The sequence below is a fragment of the Macrobrachium rosenbergii genome, chromosome 50, assembly GCF_040412425.1.
Source record: "Macrobrachium rosenbergii isolate ZJJX-2024 chromosome 50, ASM4041242v1, whole genome shotgun sequence".
Taxonomy (NCBI): Eukaryota; Metazoa; Arthropoda; class Malacostraca; order Decapoda; family Palaemonidae; genus Macrobrachium; species Macrobrachium rosenbergii.
This window is the reverse complement of record NC_089790.1, coordinates 5435042-5448393: the sequence shown is the minus strand read 5'-3', so window position 1 is coordinate 5448393 and position 13352 is coordinate 5435042.

The following is a 13352-nucleotide window of genomic DNA, read 5'->3' as shown; positions in this document are numbered from 1 at the left end:
CTAAATATCGAATGCATTATTCGTACATATGAGAGATTTAGATCATCCTATTTACTGGAGTGAAGCAAGATCCTTTGTCCCATGTAATGACACAGTTAAAAGGAATATCATTGAATCTTGTTCTATTCAAGTCAAATAATGGAAGTGTTTCTAAATTTAAGTCTTGTTTTGTTTAAACTTGATGCCTCCATAATTTAAAAAGTTGTTGACAAATATAAGCAACAAAATTTAATAATCATTTTATATGTTTTTGGATTTTGTATGGCTATGCTTCCGTATCTCTTATGGTTAATCGTATGCTTTTAATTTGAGACCATGTGATCCCGGATTATCCTGGACCATCTCTTTGCTTATTACTATTTTGACTATTAACCATTTGGTATTCTTGTTCTTTTTGTTTACCATGTAACCTTTTCAACTGTGTCTCATTTGTGCCCCAAAGATGTGTGAATAAACACATGAAAGTGCTTGGTACTGAACTTCTGCCTGTCATTTTCCTGTGGTATTCGCTCATAAACTGAAGTCACGCATGTCAACTGTGATTTTTTAAGCATAATATTAGAGATGAAAAAATTGTGATCACAATCATCCTATCCCCCAGCAGGCCAAACAGATCATTGTTTATCAGTGATGAAGTACATTTCTGGAATGTTAATAATTGAGAGTTCAGTAGATCATTAGCAAATTTAAATTTTGGTTAATAATGAAATTTGGCAAAATAGACTGCAAATTAAACAATGTTCCTTTCCCCATTTCTACCCCCTGAGGTGCAACATCAGAAAGTAATTTCCCAAATTCATTTCTCAGGACTGTACTGTACTGTGCTTTTCCCCTCATGTTTTGTCATAATCAGTCATACACTATTGAATGTAAGTCTGATTACTCTTCAAACTTGGAGGGTATGTTTGAAGGCATGCCTCCTCACCCATAGACTTTAAGTAGCTGACATGGTTGAGCAAGACTTTGGTTAAATATAGCTCTCAGGGATTCATCCAGTGGTGGTCTGGCAATCGTCAAGATACTGATGGTTGAGTACATATATATGTTACAGTCAACATGCGTAATCAGTCATTACGCGTAATGACTGAAATTTCAGTCATCACGCGTAATGCACTTAGGGGACATTTGATCCCCCCAGGAGCTAGTACTAAACACGGCGAAACAGTGAGTCACCTACACTGTTTCGCCGGGTTTAGTACTGGTCCCTGGGGGGTCAAATGTATTTCGCCGTGTTTAGTACTAGCTCCTGGGGGGATCAAATGTCCCAGTGCATTATGCATGATGACAAATTTCAGTCATTACGCGTAATGACTGATTACGCGTGTTGACTGTAACATATACATGTGGATCTTGTAAGGTATAGAAGTAGCCCACTTTTCCTTCCCTGGTAGGGTCCTTTGGAGGACAGGAATCCATTATGAAGGTAACTAATTTACCAAGAGGTGATGAATAAGAAATGGCAAAGACGAATTTTATGGTTACCACTTGTGAAACAACTTAAAGGTTAAGAGTACCTTCCAAACTTCATGAATATACGAGGGGAAAAAACTTAATTGAGATTACAATAAATATCTTCATCCAGACTCAAAAATGATATTCTACTGAGATGCCCACCAAAGGGTATGTCTTACTGACAAATATAAAAAACCAAATGGATGGTCAACACCATTACTATACAGTTGGAAAACTATACAGTATGACAATAAAATTTATATAAAAATAGTTGACAAGGCACATTGAACAGTGTACAATATTGCCAAAAGCTTATATGATATACATGAATAAAGATGCATTACTAAAAATATACAAAATGAAACTCAGTGGGGTAAACCAAAACATAATTCATACCATTATAAGAGGTAAGTGCTGTTAGTGTACCTCATTACATGGTATTACTTCATACCTAGCTACATCCACTTTTTAGCCTTTTACTTTTACTCTATTTCTGCCACCTTTCGTTGACTTCACTGTCCAAAACCTCTTAACTGTTACTTACTGCAACTGTAAGTTTTCTCCCAATTCCACCTTTGGATCCATGCACTTTCATCTTTATATTTTGGATCTCTTCATCTTGCTTTCCAAGCACCCCAACTCCCTCTCTTCACTGTCTTAAGAGCTGAATGGCTGAAAGTGCCCTGGTCCTAAGCTTGAGAGCCTAAATTTCATTTATCAATCAAAAGCAACCATGATTAGTTCCCATATGTACAAACCATCGCCTTTTAAAGTGGAGTACAGTATATCTTTTGCATGCTGCTTAACAGCTGAATGAACATAGATAACAAGGATAGCCAATAGTGGCGCTCACAAGGGAACAAGTGGGAGAAACCCACAGATATCCTTCACTGTATCTTTTGACCTTACAGTGTGAGGTTGTGTGTGCTGCCATTCTACTCTCTTGGATGGATGTAGCTGAGTTTAATATTCCTTTGCTTCTTGTTTTGTTTTGCGTTTGTTTTTTCTTCGTACAGGCAGTCGCTGGTTTATGCCGGGATACTGTTCCGATGCTGGGTCATAAGCCAAAAATCGTAAGAAAACCTTACTTTTAATCCTTTGGCTGTCTTGAAAACAACGTAACCTGCATTTTTATCAAGTTTTTCATAAAAAAACTCCAAATTTTGACCATTCTGCCATTTTGGAGCCATATTTCTTCTGGTGGACTGGCGTCGTAAACCCGAATATGCCTTATAACCCAGAAAATAATTTTTGGTGAATATATTTGAAGAATGTTGTAAACTCCGAACGTCGTAAGCCGAGCTTGGCATAAACCAGGGACTGCCCATACTTTGTTTTATGTGTTATTGTAACAGTTGCATGTTTTCTCACATGGGGAAATACCAAGAGCTGCTGAGATGTGTGGTCTGGGGCAACCTTGTGGCTGCTTCTGTAGACCCACTGAAGTTATTTTCTTATTGCCAAGTTTAGGCCTTTGTTCTTCCCCATCTGAGGAATGTGTGGATTGGGCTGTTCCTCAGGGGGAAAGATTTAGCATGAGGAACAGGAAGGACAAGAGGCGTTAACCATCGTTACTGCAGTTTTACTCCACTGGTGATGCTGTTAGATCCTGCTGGGATTCTTCTTCCACCTTCTTCTATCCCCTTACCACCCCCAAAGTAGAGACATAAATACAGTTGACGTTCCCACAACAATGTCTGCCCCCTCCGATAATAGTGATAAATTGTCCAAGCCTTGTGAGGTACCATCCTATGAGTATCTTGATAAAATTTGGCCTAAGGTGAATGTTCCAGATAGCCAATCCTTTTCTGCCTTTCTATGTAGTTTGGCAGAGAAGGACAAAGAAGGCTTGTCTGCCAAATTTTCCATGGTGGTAGTTCCTGTTAATAATAACGTTTCTGTGGAGTCTGTGGCTCCTGCTTCTCTGGTTACTTCTAGGAAGCTTGAACAATTGCTTAAAATGGTCCTTTCTGCTGAGCCTCCTGATGAGCCAATTTTGTTAGTGCTTCCTTCTACAGGTCCTGGTCAGTGGAAAGCATATGTGCTATATGAGAAGAGGAAAAAAAAACGAGGTTTAGATTTTCTTCTCTTTGTCTTCATCATGATCTTCCTCTTAGCAAGAGACTCATCCCTCATGGAAGAGGAGGTGGAAGGGAAAACCCAAGCATTCTCATAGGAAGTCCAGGTGGTCCTCTTGTACCAGATCAATCTCCTGGAGTATAGCAGCATTACTTGTCAGTCATGTAAGCATTGCTCACATGCACATTCCAGTCTATACAAGAGGGGGTTACATTCTACTTCTTGTGAGCATTTGCATTTGCACTCGCTGAGCCCCTCTCATTATGCTAAATCTCTACATGCCTGATCTTAAGATGGTGCAGGGAGAGGCTCACCATCCCTCCTCAAGTTACTCTTTGAGGAAGTCACAGGAGAATGGAGGTGTGTATCTTGATCATCCAGCACATGGGAGGTTCCCAATTAAGGGCAACACGAACTTTCCCTCACACCCCTTTCCCTTTCCTCTGCGGGTGGCTAGGGGTGACCCAGTTCTCTGACTCATTCTGACCGTCAGTGTCCTAACACGAGAGATCCCCAATCCCTTCCACTTCTTGTGCTCATGGTTGTCCTTGTGGGCAGGAAGAAAGCTAGGCAGTAAATGCTCGGTCTCATTCTTTTCTCCCTTTGACTGCACCAGTCTGTTCGGATCCCAAGGTTGGAGGCAAATGAGTCAGAAGTTCTAGCCCTTGAAGAGTTCCCTTCTGTAGCTGAAGAGGGGTCAACTCATTCCTTAGGGGACCCTGTGAACTTTGAAGGTCCTTCCCCTCATTAGCCCCTCATGAATGAATTAGATCAATATTTTCATGAGGTTATTGTGTTCATTTGTGAGCATAATGTGAGGAAAGCAACCTCGGCTGCCTGCCAGCTGAGGTCATGTCTATAGAGTTGGCTATGGGTGGCCTTACTGAGACGCATCCATTGGTAAAGTTACCTTGGTCACAGTTGACTCATGGTGTTTTGGAGGAGAACACTTGGTTTACAGACTTGGCAGTTCTCTTGCCTCCATCAGATCAAGTGAATTCTCTCCCCCACTGCTTTCATACCAGAAGAAAAACTACATTCCAAAGGACTCAGAACCCACTCTTCTTCAATCAGTCATTGTTCTCTTAGTTAATGACCTGCCTGCTTGAATGTCTGCCATCCACGCGGTATTGTGCCTAGATGTGTGGCTAATGCACCTACAGATTTCTCAGTAACGAGTCAAGCAAATCCAGATAAGAAAACTAAGTTCAGGAGGTTATTAGTGTGTGGAGGAAAGGCTCTCACATTTCTAGTGCATCGGTGTACAAACCTGAGGATTTACATCATTCATTGTAGGGGAGACAAAGTTCTCTCTCTTTACATGCGAGTCTCAAACAACAGTGTGCTTGCCCTTAGAAACAGCTTAGTGCCAGGTTCCTCACTTCTTTCTCCTAGGAAATGTGTGGGCACAATGATCAAGTTAAGAAGAGCAGACTCAAGGGACTCGATCCTGAATTAGGCTGTCTTTAAAATCTTTGGATAAGTATTCTAGGTCCTAGATCATCAGTGTCAGCATGGCCTTCCTCCTTAAGTACTGTGAAGAAACTTTATCAGAAGCCAAGAAAACCTAAGCAAGCTTCTATATTTAAGAAAAGGGATGAGTTTCCCAGTCCTTTAGTCTTCCCCTATCCTTTCCCACTCCTGTCCCAGACCCACCTAGGAGAGGAAGGGAAAATCAAGAAGTAAGAAAATGCCCACTGAGGTTAGCAATCCCTCTCTTCTACTACTGAGAGTAAGGAGTTGCTTTTATCACACATGGACCAAGTGGCTAAGGACAAACAGCAGAGCCCTGGGTGATGTCTTTTCTTTGTGATGGTTACAGAATACCATTCTGTGACTGCTGTCCCTCCTCTCTCAAAAACAACCATCATCTCAAAACATGACTACTAATACAAAGAAAGCATTTGTAGCTGCATTTCATGAGTCATGAACTTATGCTGCAATGTTGGAATTGCTTCATCACATCCTTACTGTTTATGTACCACTATGACAATAAGTATTGGAATGTAATCTCTTTCCTTGAAATAAGTGCCATTTCCATGAAGTTTTAATGATAACAAACATTATTTTATCATTTTCTTCAACTGCATCCCATGTTAAAAGAGAATGATAAGATGTATAAATATCAAAGAGCAAACATGAGAGAAAGTTTCTTGTGGTATTGTGAACTGAGGATTTCAGGTGAGAGGTGTCATGTGTGAAACAACACAGGCTGCCAGTAATGGATATCAAGATGAGAAATAAAAAACCCAAGAAGAGGTTAAAAAGATCAAGAATTAAAATATCTGATTGTAAAGGGGAACAGTAGGAGCAATAAAAGAGTTATGTAAGACAGACACAACACGAAGGATTAAATCTAAAAGAGGAGAGAGTTGGTGCAGTAGAAAACACTGTATTTGGAATGATATGAAATTGTGTGAAAGTTGCAGATGAAGCAGCAGAGTGAACAACTGGCTTTGAGTGCCAAAAGAGGCTGAAAGTGGTGTTGGAATACTGTAGTGTGGTACAAGATTCACCCTGGTAGAAGTCTAGGGCTGTCGAGGATTGGAAGGCGAGACATGGAAGGTGCTGAGAAACGAAATAAAATTAGTGGAAAGAGAAAATAAAGAGGATATTTGGCATAGCTATTGGAAAAGGTACAGAGGAGTTAAATGGAAAAAAGCCTTTTTCCTATACCTTGTTATACATGGGCCTCTAACGAAACTGTACTGCAGTTCAACAGTCTTCAAATTTGCTAATAATCTCTTATCAAGTATTCTTTCTAAATCCTCAGTGGCTCATCCAATTCACTGTTTTCACCAGACTTAGATGTCCTCCACACAGCTGATCTGAGAAACAATTAACTGTGGTAGCTGCTTCTTCCTAGTTAAAACACAGAAGCTCATGAAGTCGATGTCCAATTTCTGTTGTAATCTTGGCTTCTTGGGTCATCAAAATTAATGAGTGACTACCAAGGAACAAGAGATACTGTGTTTATATTTTTTTTTTTTTCAGAAACAATGAGGGTCTCATTTTACAATGCCTACTATTTCCTGTATTGTGAAAATCTGGACTTAACATGTCACTGGGGAAAGTAAACCATAAGTGGAAATCATAGCCAGTCTATAGTTACCAAACGCCAGTAATTTTCATGGATTCTCTGGCAAGACCAGTGCATATCCATAAAAAGTCCTAGCCTTGAAGGAAGATATTGTTGCCTATGTTGATACTGGTCTCTTACTGGTTTACAAACTAGCCTCATTCCAGACTTCTGCAAGGGGAACACTCTCTCCTTGCAATATACAGTACAGTGGAGTCGAATTGGTGGTTGAGAGGCAAGGTGTGGGTGAAGTCTATTTTTGAAGCTTTGATAACCAATTAAATGCAGATCCTCTATGCCTACTGAGGCTAGAGTTCCACCTTCTACTCAAGCTCATTAAACCCTTACCTCACACAGATACTTTCCAAAAGGGACATATGGCTGTATCAGTTCATCCAAAGAAGATACTGATTGGCATTCATGGACTTGAAAGAATTGTTCTGTTGGATCTCATATCTCAGTTTTCCGAGAAATTCCAGATGATTTGGCAGTGGTGAATGATATCGTCATTCTGAACTTTGTGCATCTGGGTATTACAGTGGAGCATTAAACCACCTCTGGATTCTGTAATCAACCACAAAAAAACCACAAATTTTCCACTCAGCATTTTTTCTACAGAATATACAAGTTCCCCTGAACATGTTATTTTCCTAAGAGGCATACTTTTATTTGATAAGAAATGGCAGAAACTAGGACTGGATGAAACCCCTACTCAGGCAGCATTTTACAGTTAGGATAGCCAAGCCATTGCTTGCAACCCATAGGTTAGAATCACTGAATTATTTTGACTATTGGCTAATGATATAGCCTTAACTCTGTCATAAAGCCAAAACTTACATCACTTACAAAACCTAGCATACGGTTAGATCTGGTTTTCAAACCTGACATAGATCTTGCAAGGTGCCAAAGAATGAGTGAGCACCCAACTTTACCAAAGAAATTAACACCCACTCCTATTTGCATACTAAGCATCTGCAACTTCAGCTGAACTTTAGATGACCTGCCTCTACTCAGCCAGATAACTTCCCTTTATTAACCTGACAAAAAAACCTTTGGTAGTTCAAGGGGGACAAGTCACCTAGTACTTTGATGAAAGGGTTTAAGACCTCCATCTAGTCTTGAATTTTGTTACACTTGCCTGAAGTGGAATTAAGATAGGACACTCGATTACAGGCCATGTGTTTGATCTAAAGTTGTTAGGGCATTGATTCCATTAGTAGATGGCCTACATAGGCTATCAATTTTCTTGAGAGAAGAGGCAGCCTTTTTTGCTCTACAATCTTTGCAAAAGTACTAAATAACAACGGTACTGACTATGTCAGAAAATTTGACTACAGTAGCTTTACCCAATAAACGAAGGAGGAACCGCAGACTTTGAAATACTACAGGCCATCTGGAGTTTTCAAGATTCCTCAAGTAGTTATGTATCAGCTATTAAGCATTATACATTAGTCTTTAGTAAGAGCAAAATACTTAGTTTGTCATTAAAACAGGCCAATGTATATCAAGAATGGAAGCTGAAGTCTTACCAGATGTTGCCAAACAAAACATGGGGACACTGACATGGTCTTGTAACATGACTAACCCAGCTTATGGAGCTGTGATACACGCTTCACATGAAAATTTCACCCTGGGGACGTATTTTTTGTTCTAATGGAATTTTCTTTCTACATGAGAAGTAAATGAAATCCAGGGCCTTTCTGGTTGAGCAATCCCCACCTAGGTAAGCCCGAGTTTTGACTTTTTGTATACATCAGATAGAAAAACACAAAATTTGATTTAACTAAACACTTAAGTTCTTCTTGGTCTCAAATGTTATCATCTCTTTTTTGATGAAAATGTAGAAGGAAGACCTCACTTGTCATTTCAGAGCCATCAATGTCTGTCCTGATGACAAACATTTTAGTTAATAGGGCCCCCTTATTATCTTTATCCACTTACAAGTTCTTGATAGAAGCACTGATTTACCTATTGCTCATTCAAGTTAGTATATTATATTAGTATTTTAGAATAATAATTCTGTATGTAATACACCCCCCAATTGAAGATTATGGTTCATGACATTTATAGCCAATTCAACATCGCTTCATTTTTGCCAAAATAAACTAAACACAATCATTACTTTCAACTTAGTGACAAAGGATTATTTCATTACTGTACTACCTTAATTTGATGTTATTTTAATAAGGTGTTTTTTAGTGAACCATTCCAATGTAATTATTTTAACTCCATTACAAATGCTACCTCTGGAAAAACCTTCCTGAAACTCTTAGTTATCTGGTTCAACATTCTAAACCATAAATCTTTTAATAGCTTCTCATCTGGTCCTGTGGTAGCAGCAGGCCAAGCATTTTCAGTCACTGAGAAAAGGGTGGGCTGAGGAAAGTAGCAGATTCACTGTCCTCATCTATATCATTGTTTACGCAATCTATAACAGTAGAGCCGTAACTCCAACTGGTTTTATCTATCCAAACAGTAGAGCCAGATATGACAACTGTTAGTCTTTTGAACTTTTGTGCAATACTTACTTCAACTAAAAGTTCTTTAGTTCCACCAGTCCCTCGCTCTATTCATCAATGCTAAGAGGCAGAAGCTACTTAAACCTTCAACCTAAATAGCTATTCAGGCTATTTGCAATTGATGGGTTTGAGTTGAAATGGGAAGTTTTCAAGAACAACGGCTCACCGCTCTGTTCCGGGGATTTTGGTAGGGAGAGATCTTTCAGTAGGTTTCCGTGGTAGTGATATTTCACTCACCCTTCTTTATACCGACGCCTTCCTAGAAGACGTTTGTAACCCCAGCTTTCCTGAAAGCTCTTTTTCTCTGGTATATCTAGCATTGTTAACAATGGAATTTCACCGGGTGACACGGGACCTTTTTTTTTCCTTTGTCAAAATCCCTTTTTCATATACAACCTCACCACTTCACAGGAATTGGTTTCCTCCCAAACTCTTTCTATCTCACAGCTGGTCCCGAAGAGGCAAACAATAACTCTGACTCAGTCTGCCACTAGAGGGCTGGTGGAATCTGGATATAAAGGGCTGCCAGATGAAACTGGAGGTTTCTTTCTTCTGTGGAGTGCCTGAAAGTTTTCACATACACAATGCTACTTAAAGTACATAATGGGATTGTATATGACGGTATAAATCTAGTTTTTTAAAAATTATATATTTATTCAGTCCCTCGTGGGTGATTAAGAATAGATTTCTTCCCCAACCAAACAATGCCAAAAATATTTTCTTGTTCTTGAGAGCTGGAATGCTCTCCTCACAAGCATATTATGAGGCTCCATTTTCAGATATTACTTGTCAATTATGATTTCCAAAATACTGTACTACTCCAAGGAGTGTAAAGGTAAATAAGAAAGCTAAAAAAATAAACAGTGTATTACATGAATGAAATGGCTTCAACATCAAGTCATCAGTAACAAAACAAACATGAAAAGTTAATATTAAGAAGAAAGATAATACCACTTTTCACAAAAAAATTAGCAATCAACCCAAATACATTATAAACAGTCAATAAAACAAGCATCAAATAAGGATTATAGCTAAAACTTTTAACTAGATTTCATCACAAAAGTTCAGATTTTCTATAAATTTAAGGGTGACTCTTGAACTATCAATAACAACCTTGGTCACTATTTAGAACAACTTATCAGAGATACAATTAACCTAATAAAATCCTCAAACTTGGAACACCAGGAAATAAATTCCTTAAATGGCATCTAAAAAGTAGCTAAGGATGACTGACTGTTATGGGTCTGGGCCCTACAAGTTAATTATATTCACAGAGAGCAAAAGAATACCGTATATCTAATGATTTAGGCCAGAATTTTCTGGCTACTAACCAACAAGCTTCACCAGAAACATGGATAAGTTTTTTATCATTCTTTTAAAGGAAAGGATAAGGTTGCTAACAGTAGAATAATCACAGTCAGCACATTTCAGGCTGTATCTCACAAATCCTTCTTAAATTTTGCATCCTGGTACAAAGTTGACCAAGGTACGGAAAGTTATGGAAGATAAAGATGTGGGGGAAATGGAGATGGCTTGGACATATCCTTCACATCACCACTGAGAGAACAGTATGTGACAGTGTCAGCTAGGCTACTCTAGGTGCCAGACGAGTTGGAAGACCCAAACCTACATGGTTGAGAACTATGCAACAATAGCCTGTTGATGAGCTGAGGTTTGTTAAAGTGAAAGCACAAGAAATACATGAGTGGTGGAATTTTAGAGGCTGTGTCAACTGCACCAGAGGTGACAATGGTAGAAAGTTGTGTGCATGCATTCAACAAACACTTACTGTATAGCATAGTATGTACACTAGTTTAATAATATTAATAATAATAAACTGAAATTCATACAAATACAAGTCAATTTCAGTAATTATCAAAATGATTTGAAGCTAAGCAATAAAACTTGAACATGATGATAATATATTCCAATTTCAACTCCAGAGAGAGAGAGATTTGGCCATCTGTATTTAACTGGTGTGATGCATACTCCATAACTGTTATGAGTATTACTTTGACATATTTATTTTTATGGCAGCTGCCACTCAGGTATATCAAACTCTGTCCAATCATAACAAGGGTATCCCTCATATTAGCTGTTACACCTCTGTCCCCACCTATAATTAAAAGAATCACAAACTACTACAGAGGGATGCTTGTTATGTTCAACAGAGTCAAAGATTAAAATGGCATGTTCAGATCAAATCCTCATTCCTTATATTTCAGGTTTCATCTGGACTCCAAAAGGTACCACCATGCCCATCCTTCCGAGGTCAATGCATCATCAATATTTGGTCACACAGTCTAGCAAGCTGGACAAATGCCCAATTATATGAATAAAAAACTGGGTAGTCACGAATGAGTCAGAAGAGAAACCCTTACATTAACACCATAAAGACGTTCTCATTAGCAAGCCTAAGTTTGATTGTTAACTTAAAGCTCACCCTCAGCTCAGTGCTCACACCAACTGAGAAACATGACTAGTCATAGTCAGTACTTTACTGCCCCTTTCCCTGGGCACTAACTTATTTCTGCATATTTAAAGTATCAACTTTTATTGAACTATAGTTTTTTCCTATCAATGAGTCATTACAAAATTTTGACACAGGAAAAAGTTAAAGCACTTTCTGTGCCCACCATGAGATTTTATAATGTTAATTTTTAGGGGTGTCTGTCACAAAAGTAAGAGTCCTTACAACAATCCCTCACCTCTCTTATAAATTCCAAGGAGTGCACTTCCCAAGCACTCATAGCTGATTACTGTAAGGTTTGCCTTAAAGGTTTTGTAAGATGGCCTGCACAGCAACCACCTTTTTGTGATGCTCTATGCAAATAGGGGATGATTCTCAAGTTGCTCTTCTGAGTGGACTGTATCCGAAGTAATAGAACACAAGACTGTGATGTTGACACTGACATTGCTGAAATCTGCAAAGATAATGGTTATGACATGAATGGCCCTTAAGGCTCCTTGCCATACTGGAACTGCAGTGTCAATGGTCCTCCTCATAGTTATGGAAGTTTCTGTTTTGCCAGTGTGACCTAGACACCAAAGAAGTACACCTCATGTCACTCCTTATGACCCTGAGGGATAAATTACATCCTAATCCCAATACATATCATCTCACAACTGGCTAACATCTTTCACAATGACCATGTACTGTTTAGCTATTTCCTTTCTACATACATTTCATCAAGATGGTATGTAGTGTGTCAGTAGCATTGTTTGATTTTCTTTTGCTATCACACCCTGTTCCCCAAAGTTCTGAGCTAAAAGCATGGTCAAGAGGGATATCCAAAGTTTGGCTGATGGTTAATTAACCCCTTTCATTGTTTAGGCCCACTGTGCCCATGTGCCAATGCACCTAGTCCCAGATTACTTACCTTGAACTTACTACTACTTTTCACCAAAAATTTAGGTGTGGCTGTTCATTACATTTGTCATGTGGAACATTATTTCTTCTTTCATGGTGTCTGTTACTATGGCAAACCTTCATCTCACCATATCTTGGTAAAATGGCTCTCTCTTAAAGGGTACACCTTAAACTTTTATAGCCCTAGATTTGAAAGATGCAAGAAAACTAATATTTTCCCTAATCATAACAACTTCATAAATAACAAAGGTTTTCTACCTCATCACAAAGTGTGTTATGACAACTGACAAAATAAAATACCTTCACTGAACTAAATTAAATGGCACAAACATCCATTACATTGTTGGCTTACCTTTCACACTAAATACATTACACAAACACTAAATGCATATTCAGCTAACAACAGAAATTATAATCTAAATTTTCATGTTTTTAAGCAGAAATTTTATTATCTACATATTTGTGATATAATTGCTGTACTGCCAGAATTCTTTTGAACATAGCAGAAAACTACAAAGACACCTGAAACGAAAATATTAATGCTCTATCGTCTGAATTTTGTCAGTTAAAATATCATCAACGAGGGTACTTTATTACCATGTATCTATATTAAAAGGAAAAATGTAGGCTAACCTAAGATTTAATTGTCATAATACTCTACTATATATATCAAACTTGTACCAAAACATGATTCTCAGATATCACAGATAACTATGGTTACTGCATTTTTATTAAAATTTTATTCCTTCTTTACAGTTTGCCTATCTTTCCTAGCCTGTCTAAAAACAATAACCTATTTTCAAAACTTACATAGAATAACCTTATTGTATTCATTGTAAAAAAAAAATGAAAG